Below are 5,821 nucleotides of genomic sequence, written 5' to 3' on the forward strand. Positions count from 1 at the left end.
GAAATTCTTTCTGGTCTGGGAACTCTTAACAACATTGCCCATCTAGGTTTCCATCTAGGTTACCTAGGGAGGTCATGGGCTCTCCCACCTTAGAGGCATTCAGGAGGTAGCTGGACAGCCACCTATTAGGAATGCTTTAAGGTGAAACCATGTATTGAGCAGGGGGTTGGACCCGATGGCCCTATAGGCCCCTTTCAACTCTACTATTCCATGATTCCCCATTCATAACAATTAGAGGGCATGACCAGCCCTGCAGCCCAACTCAGAGAGAGAAATTGAGGCTGCTATTAAAAGGACCAAATTGTCAGTGATTAATGGTCATTTATTTATTACCATGAAGTAAGAGGCCTGGCCACACAGAGAGGGTGGACACTCGCCGCTCAAGTCCTCTCACTTTTTCTTCCAAAAGTGCCACCAGCTTGCACTTGTTGCAGGTATACGCCATGTTGAGCTCAGGCAGAAACACGAACATTGCACTCCCTTTGCAGGTCACCACCTCTAGGGACTCCTTTCCATCCATATTGTTGATTTCTGCTTTGTTTTTTTTCCTTTTTGATTATATTATTATTATTATTATTATTATTATTATTATTATTATTTATATAGCACCATCAATGTATATGGTGCTGTACAGAGTAAAACAGTAGATAGCAAGACTCTGCCGCATAGGCTTACAATTTGTCTTTGCTTTGTTGTGTCCTCTCTGAAGGTGCACAACTATATGAGTATGTCTTAAGGGAAAGTAAAATCTTTTGGGTTTTTTTTTTTTTTGGTTTTTTTTGGTGGTGGTTTTGTGGGGTTTTTTTCTCTTTATGTTTTTCTTTGTTTTTCCCACCTTTTTTTTTTTTTTAGAGGCCTCCCCCTTGACCTCCCCTGCTGAACTCCTGTTTGCTCTTCCTGTTCGCTCGCTCCCTGGGAATCTGGCTTACTTTTATAGCTCCTACTTGAGCTGGGCCAGCTGCTCTTCCCTGCTTCTGCTCAGCTCCAAGTCAGGAACCAGAATGAGGTCACTGAAAGGCCAACAACAATCAACAGCAATCAGGCACTGATTGCTGAGTCCAACTGACAATCAGGCCACTCCCCCTTCAGCTCCTGCAGCAACTATCCACACCGACCCTCTTCACTCAGCACTCAGGAGCACATGGCAAGCACACAGCCTCTTTGAATTGGCAGCCTCCTGGGTTTCCTTGAGGCTTCTCTTCTTCCCCTTTCCTTGGTCTCCTCTTCCCCTACACTCCCCCTGTCAAACTCCTGTTTGCTCTTCCTGTTCGCTCCCTCCTTGGGAATCTGGCTTACTTTTATAGCTCCTACTTGAGCTGGGCCAGCTGCTCTTCCCTGCTTCTGCTCAGCTCCAAGTCAGGAACCAGACTTCTCTGACTTCTCTGAGTAGGCCCTTCCTCCTGAGAAATCCCCTGGTGATTAAAGCCTCCTGGAGAGCAAGACAAGCACTCCTTTGTCAACTTTGGGTTTTCCACAGGGCCCACGGCCACCTTTGCTCAGCAGCTGGGATAGCAGCTGAGACAGTGGTCAGAGAGGTCACTGGGGAGTCCAGATGAGATGTCCATGAGATGAAGTACTAAAGACTATAGTGGATTTTTCCAGGTCCTCAGTTGTACTGGGGTTCTCTGGCAGGTTCCATGCTTCTTCCTAGAGGAGGCCTCCCAGAGGCCCGGGTCAGGCAGGATCCTAACATAGGACCATCACTTCTAGATTTGTACGCATAAGGCCCAAGTTTCAATTCCCACAGCCTGTAATTGAAAGGATCTCAAGCAGCAAGGCTGGGAAAGCCCTCTCCTTGAAATTCTGGAGATATGCCAAGACCAATACTGGTCTAGAAGGATCAGTGGTCTGGCTCAGTGTGACGCAGCTTCAAATATACAATACGAATGTCATATTTTCCACATTGTCTTTTAAAAAACCTTGCAAATTGACACAGGACATTGGTAAAAGTTGCACGGTAATTGAGTGAAATCAAGATTGAAATTGAGGCCTGCTCTCTTGAGAACGCTCTGGTTCTTAGTTCCTGTTGCCTTACGGTCTGCAGGGCATTTAGGGTGGCTTTTGAAAATTTCTTGCTGATTCCTGCCAAAACTCTCATGGTAACCTTCCATCTGGTGAAACTGCTGAGCTTCTAAAACAGCTCAGTTTTTTCTAAGAACACAACCTCTGGAAACAAGCTGAGTTTCCACCTTTGCTGGGTCATTGTGGGCAATTGGCACTTCAACAGAATGTGCTACTGATGTCAATAGCCTCCGTGGCTCCCCACTTCCCCATACTCTCATGTGCCTTGGGCACATGAGTCACAATGTGTCATAATGATTTGACAAAGTGGCCTTGGGCCACTTTGTGTCAAATCATTACAAATGTGGAATAAAAATAGCGGGATTTGACACTCTGAAAGCATATGTGGAATGTGACTTCAACACCACTATAAAGCAGTAGATTTAGCCTGGGAGAGGTTACTAGCTGATGCATCTCTTGATTCTGGCTCTCATACATTTTCCTGCACATGCTGCGATTTAGACTGGTACAAGCAGTTCTTTGTCCCGTGGAGAATTCTGACAGTCTCTTCTCTTTGAGCTTTCATTTCCCGCAACATCTGAGCTGCTCACTGTAGCGTATTTTTGATACTTTGAACTGGAGATAGCAAGAGTATTCTTCCCTTCCTTTGTGTATATTATCAACCTTGAGTGGTCCATTCACAAATGATATGAAAAACTCAATAGAAACTTTAAAAAATTACAACAACCCCTCATCCAGAGTAGGCTGGAGCAAGTATCCCCAGTGCAGCACCCGTGGGTCTTCCAAAGGCACCCATGAAGCTTGTCCCTCCCTGCCCCCTTCTAAAAAATTATTTGTAATAAAACCCCTGAAAAACAGGAGGGGCAAGTGCTCCTTCCTTTTTCTGCGCCGGCTGCGGATCAACTGTGGGTGGGCAAGCAGAGAAGGAAAGAGGAGCTCTCTGGCTGGAAGGATTGTGCTCCACATCTCTGCAGCAGCATCCCAAGAAGGCGTGGGAATGGAGTCAGAGTCAGAAGAAGAAGAGGGTGAAGCATTAGGGGAACTACCAAGATTGCAGGAGATAGAGGGGAGAGACAGTGGCAGCAGGTGCCAGCTAATCCATTGGATCAAAACCCAGCAGAAACCTTTCCATCCTTGGGAAGACAGGAGTTTATGGTGGGGAGGAGTTAGGAGTGATGGACCCAAGAATCAGACCTTGAGCTAAGAGGGAGGAGCAGCTTTGGGAAGGAGGGTGGTCTAAAAAGTTGGGCCAGATCTAAACCAAGCAGGATATGACACTTTGAAAATGTTTTGAAAACTGTATATGGAATGTGTCCTGGGCCTGAACAGTTGTCACTACTGTTATAAACCATTTTAAAGTAGCAGTGTAGATCCTGCCTTGGACTCTCAAAAGAGGTCCCTCAGGGAATACCCTCCTTAGGGCACAGGACTGGAAAAACCATTCAGATTTCATACTGCTGGTGGGCGCCAGTTTTCTCACAAAGTCCTAGCATAGTGTATTTCATCAAAGGGATCTTCTTGTAGTCTAATTAGTATTGTATATTGTACATAGTATTGTACATGTACATTGATGGTGCTATATAAATAAATAATAATAATAATAATATTGGGCAAAGCTGACTAGAGAACTTAGAGGTCTGTGATGCTGGATACAGATTAGGTCTGTAATTGAAAGTCCTATTGATCTGGCTGTGATTTGCATAATAAAAGCTATTTACTAAGAGGATGTCTTTCTTTCATGACTATAAAGAGGCCTGAAGGCTTGGCATTCAACACTGGCCCTGCCCAGTCTTCTTTCACCTACACAGTCCTTTCCCCATTGTGCACTCTCTCCCCACTCCCATCCTCTAGCCTCACCATTTCTTTCCCCACCACCACCTCTTTAGCTTACTTTTAACTAGTCAGCCTCCCACAACAGCCATTATGTGACTAACCACATCCTCTGTGGGAGCCATTTTGTGGTAGTGCCCACAGTACTTTCTCAAATCCCCAAATGTGCTCATGGGTCCAAAAAGATTGGGGACCCTTGGCTAGAGAGTTCTTAGGAATGGAACATACCTCTGAGTATGACTGGAAAGTTATTTACTTATAATTTATTAACATTCTTTCATGTGGTGGAACTCATCCAAGGATAGTCACAGTACTATCCCAGACCTGTGGTAGCTGGAGTGGTATAGGCAGTAATCTCATGGTATTTTATGAGGAGTTAAAACTATGGAGTAATGAATAATGAAGTAATGTTGTAAAAAGAGTACAAATGCTCAACGATCTAGAAGCTCACCAATGCCTGTGCACCTGTCTATCAGCTGGACAGCCTATTCAGAGCAGGATAATAGAATTGGACTTGGAGAGCTCTCCTCTTAAAATCTTAAACTAAGATTTTAGAAATGTATAACTCTTATAACTGCTGTTTTAATCCACATGGTTGTATTTTGTTGTCAGTCAAAAATATTAAAAAATATGTTATTTAATTAAAAAAATTGAAAAAATCTATAGATTTCCCCCTACTGATTCTTGTTAGAAAAATACCAAGATTGAACCCAAGATGTGGCGATTTGAAGTGTATTCTTTGTCTAAAGTGTTGGAGTGAGCAATCAACAACATTTTGGGGGGGGGGGGGGCAATAGGAAATTTTGGATTCCTGGATCTGAGGTTGGAGACAGCACTCTGACCTCAGATCCAGGGAACTGCACTCCCCTCCCCTTCGCAGCTGGCACAGAGAGAACGGAACTGGCTGCCTCTCTGAGGTTGCAAAAACAACCTCTGAGAGGAGGTAAAGGGGGGCTTTCTGTGGGTGGGGAGGGGACTGGAAAGGCTGGATTACAGAGTATCTCCAGCTGCCTTCCCTGCCCTCCACAGCAAAAAAGCCCATCTAGCAAAAATGCAGAGCAGGAGGAACAGGGAGGCAAAGATTGCCTCTGCCACTTCTGCTCTGCATTGGACAATCATCGGCAAAAGATTGCACCCTAACTTATTATAGTTAGTTAGCTGTAGCTCTCTTAACACTTATACACAAAATCTGCAAAAACCTGAGCATTATATTTGCTGACGCAGAATGCATAAACGGTGGTTGAAGCAAGGGATGATGGGAACACTTATCTTGCAGCAATTTCTGAACATCACCATGTTTTCCCGACTTAACACTAACTCGAGCATAACGCTCATATAATCTGTTTTTCATCAATCCCCACACTTCTCAATATTTGCAAGATCATCTTTCCAATACTCTGTGCAGACTGATCAGTGATCCGTGCAATTTCTAACAAGTGCTCTGTAATACAAACAATGATCTAAATGTTACATTATGTAGAACTTTTTATGGGAATGCTTGAGAAAAGTTTAAGACTTACCTTATATCGTTTAACTGTAAGTTTTGAAATGGGTTAAAATTCTATACTTAGCCCTGAGAACTAGAGTTATCACCAAATAAATTAATATACCATCCAAATGGCAGATGCCTGCTGGAAGAGGAAGGTCTTAGCCCGGCTGTGCGGCATAAACAGCTTTCTCCTCCAACAGAGGAGAACAGCCAAGGAGCCTGGTGTCTGATTGTACCCAGTGAAGAGGCCAGGCGGATCTCCCTTGGGAGAGCATCCCACAGATGGGGGAGGAGGAGGGACATTACAGAGAAAGTGTAAATAAAAAACGATTTGCTCTCATTTCACAACACTCAAAATCAGAATATGGGAAGTATGATCAGATGATGAGTCATTTGTTCTTGGATTGCCACTCCATCAGCTTCTTGATATAAAAGGCATCTGAAGAAGAGTTTCTAGTCGGTGAAAGCTTACAGCTCAAT

This window comes from Elgaria multicarinata, chromosome 3, assembly GCF_023053635.1.
Source record: "Elgaria multicarinata webbii isolate HBS135686 ecotype San Diego chromosome 3, rElgMul1.1.pri, whole genome shotgun sequence".
Lineage (NCBI taxonomy): Eukaryota > Metazoa > Chordata > Lepidosauria > Squamata > Anguidae > Elgaria > Elgaria multicarinata.